This window comes from Protobothrops mucrosquamatus, unplaced genomic scaffold, assembly GCF_001527695.2.
Source record: "Protobothrops mucrosquamatus isolate PMUCROS unplaced genomic scaffold, P.Mucros_1.0 scaffold1, whole genome shotgun sequence".
Lineage (NCBI taxonomy): Eukaryota > Metazoa > Chordata > Lepidosauria > Squamata > Viperidae > Protobothrops > Protobothrops mucrosquamatus.
The window spans coordinates 5203041-5216160 of record NW_015386388.1 but is presented as its reverse complement, the minus strand read 5'-3'; the positions used below and the strand labels follow the sequence as shown (position 1 = coordinate 5216160).

Genomic DNA, 13120 nt, shown 5'->3' with positions numbered 1-13120 from the left:
AGAAAAACAAAATGTACAGGTATAGTATAGGGGGTACCTGGCTCAATAGTAGTAACTGTGAGAGGGATCTCGGAGTCCTAGTGGACAATCACTTAAATATGAGCCAGCAGTGTGCTACAGCTGCCAAAAAAGCCAACACAGTGCTAGGCTGCATTAACAGAGGGACAGAATCAAGATCACGTGAAGTATTAATACCACTTTACAATGCCTTGGTAAGGCCACACTTGGAATACTGCATCCAGTTTTGGTCACCACAATGTAAAAAAGATGTTGAGACTCTAGAAAGAGTACAGAGAAGAGAAACAAAGATGATTAGGGGACTGGAGGCTAAAACATATAAGGAACGGTTGCTGGAATTGGGTATGTGTAGTTTAATGAAGAGCAGGACCAGGGGGGACATGATAGTAGTGTTCCAATATCTCAGGGGCTGCCACAAAGAAGAGGGAGTCAAGCTATTCTTCAAAGCGCCTGAATGCAGGACAAGAAGCAACGGATGGAAACTAATCAAGGAGAGAAGCAACCTAGAACTAAGGAGAAACTTCCTGACAGTTAGAACAATTGATCAGTGGAACAACCTGCCTCCATAAGCGGTGATTGCTCCAACACTGGAAGTTTTTAATAAGAGACTGGACAGCCATTTGTCTGAAATGGTATAGGGTTTCCTGCCTGAGGAGGGGGTTGGACTAGATGACCTCCAAGGTCCCTTCCAAGTTGTTTATTATTATTATTATTATTATTATTATTATTATTATTATTGTTGTTGTTGTTGTTGTTGTTGTTGTTGTTGTTGTTGTTGTTATTTCAAGAGAAATACAGGAGTAATATGCATTATAAATTCCACACCTTGGGAAACAAAGCTTTTATAGTTATACCTACAGATCTTCATGTTCTCTATTTCATTCCAGCCAATAATCGAATTTATTTTAAGAACTAATCTAGTTCTATTTCAAAGACTTCCCAAGAAAACTAAAAATAAGCCCAGCAAGCAATAGGTTTAACTTATTTTAAGTGTACTTTCCTATATAACTCACAGATGACTGATTTGAGAATTTTTGGTATGAATGGAATCAGTTAGGAATGAAGTGAAATTAAAGCTTTCTTATGTACATAAACATAATTTAGCAAGGGTAATCATACCACCTCTAACTTCTGGTAGCTTTTTGTTATAGCAAAAAAAACCTTAATTGAATTTAAGAATAATTGAATCATTCCTAAATCGAGGAAAAGTGTATTTAAACAAACCTGTCAGAATTATGTAATCTCTGTAATCTTTCTCCGCAAAAAATTATATTGAAATAGAGACGAATATATGAGAATTCTAGAATTTAATTTATAAAATACTCACAAGGTACAAAAACTCTCCATGACCAAAACCAAAGCTTGGTTCATTGATCTGTCTTAGAAACATAGCAAATATGCATATCCAGCCTTGATACTAAGCATTTTACCACATTTTTTTCACCTTCATCTTAGGGCACTGAAGTGCTAAAGGACAGCCTTCAAATACCTAGGTATTAAAAGGTGGTGGATATGGACAATAAAAAAGGGAGAAAGATCTTAGCAGTACTCAGGCACACAATCTAATTAGTGACACTAAATGGAACATTCAAGGAAAAAGGAAAGGAACAGTAAGAAGACCCACCCAAGTTTCTTTCCAATTCTGAACTAAATATAATTATAGCATTTAGTTAAATATAAGCAAATATTTTTATATAGTGGCTGGGCCTGATGTTGGAGTCACATTTAAAATAAACAGTACAGTACTTTATAGAAGAGACAATGTAATGCTTGCATATACATGTCCACACACATTATATTATACTGAATTTACAGCAGAACTGGATCTCTCACTTATTCTTTTTTTCCAGTATTTTATTAGAAGCAGCTTCTCCTTTCCCAAGCCAACTCCCCACACTTATCCTTTCATCTATGCTGCAAGGCTGATTAATTAAGCAAATCATTTGGCTAATGTAACTAGAACACCCTTTGCCTCACCCTCTGCTAAGATTAAAAGGCAACTGAAAAAGAAAAGAATCTTCAGTTCAAATTCATCAGCTTCTGCCAAGCAATGAATGGCTAAACATGCATATCAAATTCAAACATAATATCTTTAAAGAAAATATTTGGGAGAAGCTACTTTATTTTTTTATGAAATAAGTTCTTATTTTTTTAAAAAAAAACCAGCTATGATACATGAGCAAACTAAAAAAGCAAACTTTAAATTGACTTATATACCTATGCATTCACATAGAAATCAGAATCTTTATAGATTTCTCCACTCAAGTTCTTAGAACAGGAATTCAGACAGTGTAGTCTACCAACTCTTTTTGCAGCTTCCAGAATGGAGAAAACAGTTTGCAGTCCCTCAGAAAGATGGAGCTTTTCAGTTGCATGTAATGAAAACCTTCCTGCGTAAAATCAGGACATCAGACACATAAATATAGATCTTAACTTTTGAATATCTGTTCCATACAATTTGGTGTCAATATACTACACGAGGGCAAACAGCAAAAAAAGTAAAACAGAAATAATTTGTTGATTGCAGTTACTGGGTAAAGGTGAGGCCAATTTCCATATTTTTCAGTTCAACATTCTTAGTTTCAGATTCCCAACCTTGATTTTCGCAAGGATAAATGGCAATAAAAATTCATACAGAAAAAATAAATCTAATCTAACTGCTGATTGACATAATTTTTTTAAACAAAATTCATTTTCCACCCATAAAATATAATTTCTCTTGAAAGTTTAGCTCTTATTGAACATTTATAAGCTAAAAGTAATAATCCTCGCTCCTTTCAGAACTTCTGCTGCAGAACCAACAAGAGAAAATTTTAGCTTCAAGTGTTCCACTTCCTTTTTTCTAAGCATAAAGTTGTGCTTCCTATTTCCACAGAAACCCTATTCTTCATTTAAAAAAAGAAAAGTTGCTATTACACTGGAAATAGCTGGGAAGCAGGGTGATGGAAGAGACATGACAAAATGCATGCATGAGAATCAGTTTTCCTTCCTACTACCCCCCTCTTGTGAAACTCACCAAGGTTCCCATATGACTCACTCAGTACACAGACAAAGCAGTAAAATGTCTGGCATTCTGGATCATTTATGAAGTAATAATAGAGCTGCTTCAGAAGCCAAACATGAGTTTAAGTATGAGCAATGAACACAAAGTTGAATGTCCAATGATCCACAATTCCATGTACAAAATCCTTTTTAGCTATCTGTAAATGGGTTATTATGGGAAGAAATTAGTTCATATTCTTACGTATGTATCTCCTCCTAATAACATCATATAGTTATTGAATAGCTACATAAAAGCAACAAAAACAATCAAACCTAGTCTCAAGAAACAGAAACAAAATCAAGAACTAAATATATTTCTCTTGTAGTGATTGAGTGTAAATCAAGTTGCAATCACTAATTCAGTATTGTTCTTTGTAACTTCCCTTGTGTTTTTAATCAATGAGAAAAGAACTGGAAGGGACCTTGGAGATCTTCTAGTCCAGCCTGCTGCTCAAGCAGGAGTCCCTATATCATTTCAGATGTGGTTGTCCAGTCTCTTCTTAAAAACCTCGAGTGATGAAACACCCACGATTTCTGAAGGCAAGCTGTTCCACTGGTTAATTGTCCTCACTGTTAGGAGGTTTCTCCTTAATTGCTTCTCTTCTTAATTAGTTTCCATCCATTGTCTTGCCTTCTAGTGCTTTGGAAAATAAATTGATCACTTCCTCCTTGTGGCAGCCTCTCAAATACTAGAATACTGCTATCATGTCCCCCCTACTCCTTTTCTCTAGACTGGCCATTCCCAAATCCTGCAACTGTTCTTCATATGTTTTAGTCTCCAAGCCTTTAATAATCCTAGTTGCTCTTCTTTGCACTTTTTGCAAAGTCTTAACATCTTTTTTTTGTAATGTGGTGACCAAAACTGGATGCAGTATTCCAGATGTGGCTCTACTAAGGCTTTATAAAGTGGTACTAATAGTTCACGTGATTTTGATTCTATGCTTCTGTTTATACAACCAAGGATTATATTGGCTTTTTTGGCTGCTGCTGCACACTACTGACTCATGTTTAAGTGATTGTCCACTAGGACTCCAAGGTCCCTCTCACAGTTACTGTTTTGAGCCAGGTTTCGCGTAATCTATACTTGTACCTTTGGTTTTTCCTGCCCAGGTGTAAAACTTTGCTTTTCTCCATATTAAATATCATTTCGTTAGATAGGGCCCATTCTTCAAGTCTGTCAAGATCTTTTTGGATTCTGACCTTCTCTTCTGGGTATTGGCTATTTTAATTAGCAATACAGATTTCCACAGCAATAAGAACTCTTTGCCCTCCTCTCCCTAGCCCATAAGGGCCATCTTCAGGTTTGTTCCAAGTTATATAACCCAGTTAATTTTTAGAGAGAATCTATATATTGGCTGCTAAATTATCACAAATATGCATATTGAGTGAAAAAATAGAACTCTGTAGTTAACTATTCTAACAAACAATGTGTATTATCATAATCAACAATACACTTCTAAGCAATCCCGTGCACTTCTAAGAAGTAATCCCGTTTAATCAATTAAAAGCTTTTACACAGAGGCCAGCAAAGACTTGTTTTTAATCACATTTTATTTCTGATGAACTGATTAGAGAGTCTTTAAAAGGTAACTTTTAAAGGAATAGAGACTTCTTACATATCTATACACATTAGCTAAGATTATGAATTATATCAGTTTTTTATTTATTTATTTCATTTATAAGTACTAAATTAGCAACAATAACCAAAATAGCTAAACATCTAAGAATGTACCTGCAGATTAAAAAGAAATTCTGTCCATACAAATATAATTGAAATCCCATATGCCATTATCTTCATTCCACTTATTATAGTATTTATACTTCAGGACATTACAATCTTTTTAAATACAGTAGACAACTATTAAAATGGCTGAAGGATAATGAACAATTCGTTTTGGGACAACATAGATTGAAGGGTGTGTCTGGGAGAGACAAACTGGATTATGAGACTTCTAAATGCAATAGCTTAAGTTGAGCAAACAAGAGCCAAATTTAATTAGCACACTTCAGAAATCAAAGTATAGAGTCAAGGAGTATGCACCCTTTGTTCACAAATCAGTCACATAAATGAGCACACAGCACACTTTTCTATGAACCAGCATTCATGCACAATGCTTTTTCCTATCAATGCTACAGAGAAGGAATGCTATTCACCCATAATTAACACATGTTAATTATTAACAATTAACCATTTTATCTATTTTTAATATGTACACAAATATTTTATTGAATTGCAAATTCATTCTTGCAAATTCAAAACTAAGCAAAAAGCAGGCATATTTTGTCCCTCAAGAGTAGACATATACCTATTATGGTTAGAAAAGCTGAATCCATAAACTAGTAAGCCAATGGGGTTTCAATCCCTAATCCCAATAACTGATATTATTCTTGGGCCAAAACATATGGTACCGTATTTTTTAAAACACTGTCCTTGAAACAGAAGCAGAACAACTGACAACTAGAAATCTTTTGAGATCAATGCCAAATTTCCAAGTATTTTTCCACCTCCATTAATCAGAATGGTCTCTTTTACTGTCTTCATTTCTCCATTCCCTTATTCTATAATGTTTTGCCCTGCCCAACTTCACTCAACAATTCCTGGAATGTATATCACCATCAGAACGATTCACTGATTCTCTGCAGAGCTAGAATCAATGCCCCACTCAACCTTATCTCACACCTACCACTTCAAAATGGTCTTTGTGCTACTATTTCCATGACGCTATTACAGCTCATTTCCAGCACCTTCTCCCTATTCCCTTGGGCCAAAGTCTTGTTTCTTTCAGCTTCGATAAGCGCATATGAAAACTACCTAAATTGGCATGAGCTTTCCACTCCACTCACCACCATTTCAAAACCATCTTGGGCCCAAGAACAGCTCCCCAAATCTTGAAAGCACAAACCACCAATCAGCGAGTTCTTCAAACGATTCGCAGTCCCATCCTAACAAGTTACCCTCCGTTTATCCACAGGCCTCCGTACCACAAGTTCCCGCATTTCCCTTCAGACTCCAGAGAAAACCCCACCGAATTTCATTCAGGCCCTGGCGTATTTTTTTTACCCACGCCCCCAGGGCCGCTTCCTTTTTACCCACCCCTCCGTTTCTTTCAAACCACCTCACAGAGCTCCGCTTTCCCCCCAAGGCACCCCCCCCCCAGATTGCAGGGAAACATCACCCCCTCGACATATGGTAGAAAGTGGGGAGATAAGTTTGGAATGCGGAGCTCAACTCGCCTCTTATTCCCTTTCCCCGCACGAATTCCCCCCTGCATGCCACTTCACCGCTGTGGGGCAGCGCCCAAAGCTTCTTTCAGCCGGAGGGGTCTTCCCTCGCCATTCCCATTAAGCGTACTTCTTTACTCGGGACTGTCTTCCCAGCCCACTTCCCCAGAGAAAACGCATCCCTTGCTGCCCCCGCACTCCCCCCCTTCCAAAACGACCACTCAGAGCCTGCCCGGGGTTCCCTTCCCTGGCCCTTCTCCCCCCTGCAGACCCACCTGCCGGCCCCGTCGCCACCGCCTTGCTTGCCTCTCTCCACTCCGCCCCGCTCCGAGTGACTCGTTCCAGCGAACAATGGGGGTGAACAGCGAGCTTGGCAGAGCCCATCCCTGGTCCCCATGGACACAGACCCCGCCCCCAGATCTCTGAATGGCCTACTCCGTCTTGAGGAGGCGCGGTCACCTCTCCGCTGCCACGCCCAGTTTCGCCCTGCCCTGGAATGGTGTTTACCGACCAAGTCTCCTGATTAGACGCGAAGAGCAGGTGGTCACAGGAGGCCGGAAAGGAACTTTCGCGCAAATTAGAAGGGCTAGTCGACGGGCAGGTGTGGGAGGGGCCGGATACAAGGTGGGTGGGTTAATGACCGCGCTCGGGGGAGGGAAGCTGGTTTTGAAGAGAAGCAATACATGTGCTCAACGGACGGAAAGTCCCAAATTCAGTCTTAGGTAGCAAGCAAGGTAGAAAACCTCTGCTTGAAATCCTGTGTCCGTAGCAAACATGGTAATTTATCACCGTTGTCTCTTCACGATTTTGTGAGCTCCTTTCTTTACGAATTCCTTTTTAATAACGCTTTCAATAACTAGTCTCCTAAATTCTGTTGGGATCTCAGTCCAGCTCCATAAATATTGCCCTTTGCTAATTCTTCTAGAAACTTGCTGGATCAGACAAAAGCAAATCCAATTCAGAATGTTGTTCCTACAGTGGTCAGCCAAGTGTTTCTGGAAATACCTGGACAGAAGTGAAAGCAATCCCACCGCCTCTTTCTGTTTCTCAATTATCTGTATTAGAATCTGTAGCCTTTGTGACTTACTCGTTATTTTTATGTTCTGTTCTTCTTTGAATAACTCTTTCTGACTCCAGCTCTTTCATTGGTTTTCATCTTATTTCCCTTTTTTCTTATACATAAACCTTCCTCCCCATTTTGTTTCCCATTTTTCTTTCATCTGAATTCAACTCTAAAACTATTGTCTTCATCCTTCAGTTTGTTGACTCCTGGTAACTGCTTGAACAAGTCCCTGCAATTTTCTTGGCAATATTTTGGAAATGGTTTACCAACACCTTCTTTCTGAGTCAGAATGATCTGCCCAAGCTTACCCAGTTGGCTTTGTATACACTGCAGGACTAGAATTCATGATTGCCCAATTTCTAGTCTAATGTTACATCAAATTGGCTCTTCATTGTTCAGTACATTTCACAGTCTATCCTCCATCACCTCCTAGCTTTTCTCATTTAATTTCCAAAAAGAACTCAAAAGAACAAACTGATCATTTAATATATAACAATACAGACAGATGTAACAGTCATAAAAGTACCATTTTAATGTAATAAAAAGGAACATTCCCAAATTCCTCCCCCTTGAAATTATGTCTACAATTTACTCCCCAAATCCTCTAATGATATTATCTCACTAGGTTTTTCCTTGTAAAATTCCTCATCCATTTCTTTCTCGAATTTATTATCTCCTCCTCCCCATAAAAGCTCTCCTTGATGCTTCTCCTCTTTAAAGTAGGTGGTAATTCTTTCCATTAAGGAAAACCAAACATGTTTTCCAATAGAAAGTGAATAGAATCCTTGCAACTATCAACACATATAATACCAGTTCATTGCATTTTGAGAAAACATATGGATTAGTAAAATATCTCAGGATTTGTTGCATAAAGACTGAAACTGCCTTGGTTAATAACCAGCACTTAAATTGGAAAAGAATGAAACTTCAATTATTTCACAAAAAACACAGTGGTAGTTGAAGTTTATTTACTATAACACCTGGACCACTTTGGAGGATTAAAGCTGGATGACATGATACCATATTGTGTTATTCAGATCCAGTGTGGAAGATAAGCTCTGTAAGGTTAAAATAGAAAGCTAGTGTTTGATTAATATCTTTCCTCCTGCCCATAATATTTACAACTTCATTTAAAGGCTGCTACTCTATTTCATTAGCAATCTCATATTTCTCAGATCTGGGATCTGCCTGGAGCCCAAATATACCTTTAGAGAGTCACTTTTTAAAAAACTTTATACCATATATATGTCTTCTGGGACAAGATGCTGATAAAGTGTAGCTCCCGAAAGCTTACACCTTAGTAATATGTGTTAATCTGAAAATGTGCTACCAAAGTCCTTTTGAACTTTAGCTTCTTCGAAAAAATCAGATAGACTGTTTGGGAGTCTCCCTTTACCCTGAATGTCACAATGACAACAGTAGCTAAGACTGCTGTTATGTTACTATGAGAGGGGCTTTAAGCATAGCCTCTTCTGCAGATGGTGGACTTGGCCACGTTTTGCAAATTAGTGTACTGTAACAATAGGGCTGTCTTTAAAAATCTTTGGAAACTGCATCTGGTATAAAATGTTGCCAAAATAGCATCAGAAGTCAATAATATGAAACATATTACTGCTCTCCTTATACAGTTGCTATTGTGAAATTAACAGTTTGATCTACGGTAGAATACCAAAGTGATAATTTTTTTTAATATGATGCCTCCTTTTGAGAACTTTGTTCTCTAAGTTTCTCCCTCTTCCAATTTTTCATACAACAACCCTGTGAGTTAGGTTGAGCTAAGACAAAGTGACTGACATAAAATCTGATTTGCACATTTCACTCTGCCACATCATTTGTTCAACTTGGCACACATGTGTTTTGCGTATCTAACCATTATGATTTTTTTCTACAAATCATGGTTTAAACAAACCACAGTTTAGCATAATGTGCAAATCTAGCTGCAGAATACCTCTGAAAAAGTAAATGAGAAGATTTATGTTCCAGCTGGTAAGGTCAGTGCACTACAGTAACCATCTGGGGAGGTTATGAACACTTATTAACCCTAGAAGAGTTAATACATGCCTTTGGTATTATGCCTGCCCCTTTGCTCTTAATCATAATAGTCAACCAAACACAACAGTAATTAGAACTAGTCCAAAACTACTATTTTATTTGATCACAAGTATGTCTTAAAAATAACTATCTGTATTAGAAGTGTAACCTATCCTAAGCCTTTTACTGACTTTCGCTTACTATTACAGAAGTAATAGTTCTCTCAGAACTGAGAGAACAAAGTATACAATGATGACTGACAAAAACAAAATTGAAAACAAGATTGGCTTTTTTCACTTCAGATTCAAAAGCAACAACAGAGAAATGGCAAAGGCAGTTCTTCCAAACCAGGCACAATGATAAAAGATTTCCCATTTAATGGCAATGAAATAAAATGAAACCTCCCTGAAGGAAGAAATGATTCAAACTGGTATAAACACCTTGAAGTGCTAGAACCTGCAGCCACCTTCTTGGAGAAACTGATTATATAATCAAGATTGCTATATTGGAGCCTTAATGAGGACAAATATTATCTCTTTCCATCTGAGGTCTTTTTCTTGGACACAATTTATCTGACTGTCTTCTCTTAAGATTCTGTAAATTTCAGATGTCCATGATACAGGGGGATGCGATGTACTTGCTTTATAAAGTCAGATTCGAAATAGAACAATAGGTTTTCTGAGTCATGAAAAAAAATCCTCAGGATTAGTCACAGAACAAGAAAAAAAATTCAGATACAGTGGGCAGCATAACATTGTAAGAAATGCACAGTTTGCTAATATGTTGCAATTAGAACTTCCCTTGTTAACATTCTTATTGTTATAAAACAGGTCCTTTCTCTTACAGTAAGTAGATTAATCCAATATTTAATTCCAACTGCATCTGCATTATAGAATTATCATGTTCCTTTTTGTTCTATGGTCATAATGCTATGTGCTGAGTTTATAGTGAAAATCCAGTCTAATAATACAAAAAAGTTGGAGCAGCATAATCCAGTATACTACATTTCCATCAAGTTTCAAGAAAAAAGCAGAGATTTATCTGCTCACCAGAAAATCATTTCTGAGGTTTGGGTAGTTATTTAAAGCAGTGGTCCCCAACCTTTTGGGCACCAGGGACCGGTTCCGTGGAGAGAGGTTTTTCCATGGACCGGAGAGGGCGTGGTTTCATGTACTGCTTGCATCCCACAGATGGGCTTTGCTTGTATGTGTGGACCAGTTTCTGGCATGCTGCAGCCCAGTGCCAGTCCACAGACCAGGGGTTGGGGACCCGATTTAAAGAATGGAGTTCAAGCAAGGCTTTCTTCTTCTTCTTCTTGAAGATACCCTTTCTATTTATAGAACATCTGTTTAAATAAGTATAGAGTTTTAATACCCAGCGATTTTCCTTGATGGTTCATCCACCATAGTATTTTCTGGATAGGTATTCAAGCTACAGAGGCATCTGGTTTCTTTTTGCTTCCAAATCAATAAAAAGTGCTGATTACTAGTTTACATTAAATAGTTTTGGCTCCCATTCTTATAGGTCCCCCTTCCCTCAATAGCTTAACAGAGAAACAAGGTCTACCTTTTCAAAAGAGAATCATTACAATGCAGCAATGTTGGTATTTGTTCTGGACATCTGGGATCTATTTCACTGTCAGCTATGGAAACTCACCAGAAAATCTTAACCCAACTTATCTCCCAGGTTTGTTGTGGGGAAAAATAAAAGGGAGAGCTAAGTATGCTATCTTGAGCTCTTAATGAAAGGTGAGATATAAATCAAATAAGTAAAAGAGAGTGCCTTCTTTTTGCTGGTATTTTGACTTTGCATGATAATTTTGCTTTCCTTTTAGTACAGCACCAAATCAAAATGATCCTTTTTTTAAAAAGCCCATATGCATTGCTAAAATATGATATACTTGACCTGTTTATTTTTTTGTTGAATTGTTGTGCCTTTTATTTTGAAATAATAATAATAATAATAATAATAACAACAACAACAACAACAACAACAACAACAACAACAACAACACCCCAGTGAGGCACTACCTTGATGTAGTTGTGGGGCTTGTGTGCTCCGAGGAACACGAGAGCTATGCCAGAGGTTCAACCAAGCTGGACAGGACTCATCAGAGGAGTCAGACAAAGAGTGTCTCTCCCATAAAAAAATATGGTGAGACGTAAATTTCAGAAAGCCATACTGGCTCAGATGTCGCCTGGATTAACAAGGTCTGCACTAGATGTTGGAGTTCCTGGATATCTGATGAAAAATGGGCTACAGGACTCAGGACTGTTGGCTGAGCAACCAGGGCCAGCAGTTGCAGAACTACTGGAAGAAAGGTGTTTACCCGTCACAAATATACAGAGATTGAAAACAAAAAAATAATCTGTTATTACAGATCAAGTCCACCTAGAAGAGGATATCAGAAATGAATGCACCAGTTCTGGAAAGAACAACATCCAGAATAAGAAATAACAGAACAGAGACTAGCAGATCAATGTCAATTTATAATATGAAATAAAGTATTCACAGAAACAGAATTCGACGAACTGCAATGGTTATTCATGGCAAAGAAATCAAAGCCTTGCCAGAAGTAACTCAAAATGTAGAGGCAAACCAAGGGGAGTTGGCAGTAGAGGAATCCAGCAGAATCCTGTTTTCATTTGGAAACCAGGCATCTCTTCCTCAGGAAGAACAAAGCCCTTTAACTAAAGAAATAAAAGAATTGAAACAAAAAATAACAGCATCTAGAACAACACAAAAACAAGAGAATAAGGCTGCCTGCATTGACGCTTGTTACAAAGAAATAGCTAGCACAAGCATTAAAAGATGCAAATACTGCAATATCAAGCATAAGCACCAATTCATTGCAAGAAACAAACCAACTAATGTACAGCACAGCTGCAGTTATAACTGAATACCTGGGATGCAAAATCAACAAAGAAGAAAAAAAATCAAACAGCGCACCACAAAAATGGAAGGTTAGACTGGAAAATAAGATTAGCAAGTTAAGATTAGATGCAAGCAAGCTAAAACAGATTAAAGAAAAGAAGCTGAAGAACAAAAAAAAAACAAAGAATACCTAATCAAGAAATACCTCTTAGAAACAAGGAAGATCGAAGCACTGAAAATAATAAAGCAGCAAATAACAGCTATAGCCAGGAAGATCAGAGATATAAAGCTTGAAACCTCCAATTTCAATCCAATCAGAAATGTTTCTACCATCAATGGAGAAACTGCAATGGATCAGTCAGTCAGTCATCATCATCATCATCTAAAACGTTGGAAGGGATCTTGGAGGTCATCTAGTCCAACCCCTGCTCAGGCAGGAAACCCTATATCATTTCAGACAAATGACTGTACAGTCTCTTATTAAAAACTTTCAGTGTTGGAGCATTCACAACTTCTGGAGGCAGGTTGTTCCACTGATTAATTGTTCTAATTGTCAGGAAATTTCTCCTTAGTTATAGGTTGCTTCTCTCTTTGATTAGTTTCCATCCATTGCTTCTTGTCCTGCCTTCAAGTGCTTTGGAGAATAGCTTGACTCCCTCTTCTTTGTGGCAACCCATGAGATATTGGAACACTGCTATCATGTCACCCCTCATCTTTCTCTTCATTAACTACTAGACATACCTTATTCCAGCAATCGTTCTTTATATGTTTTAGCCTCCAGTCCCCTAATCATCTTTGTTGCTCTTCTCTGTACACTTTCTAGAGTCTGAAGATCTTTTTTACATGATGGTGACCAAAACTGGATGCAGT

At 37.8% G+C, this 13120-nt stretch overlaps 1 protein-coding gene across 3 annotated transcripts in view; it reads right to left on the bottom strand.

Annotated features, from left to right (window-relative positions):
- Positions 1–6631, bottom strand: part of JUP (junction plakoglobin) — a 57297-nt gene extending 50666 nt beyond the window's left edge. For 2 of the 3 annotated variants that reach the window (XM_015832291.1, XM_015832290.1), the window contains exon 1: positions 6558–6573. The gene's annotated coding sequence lies outside the window, so the exon portion shown is untranslated. Of the gene's footprint in view, positions 1–6557 lie in introns of all 3 variants that reach the window. The other variant, XM_015832292.1, reaches the window with a different exon arrangement.
- Positions 6632–13120: the final 6489 nt, after the last annotated feature.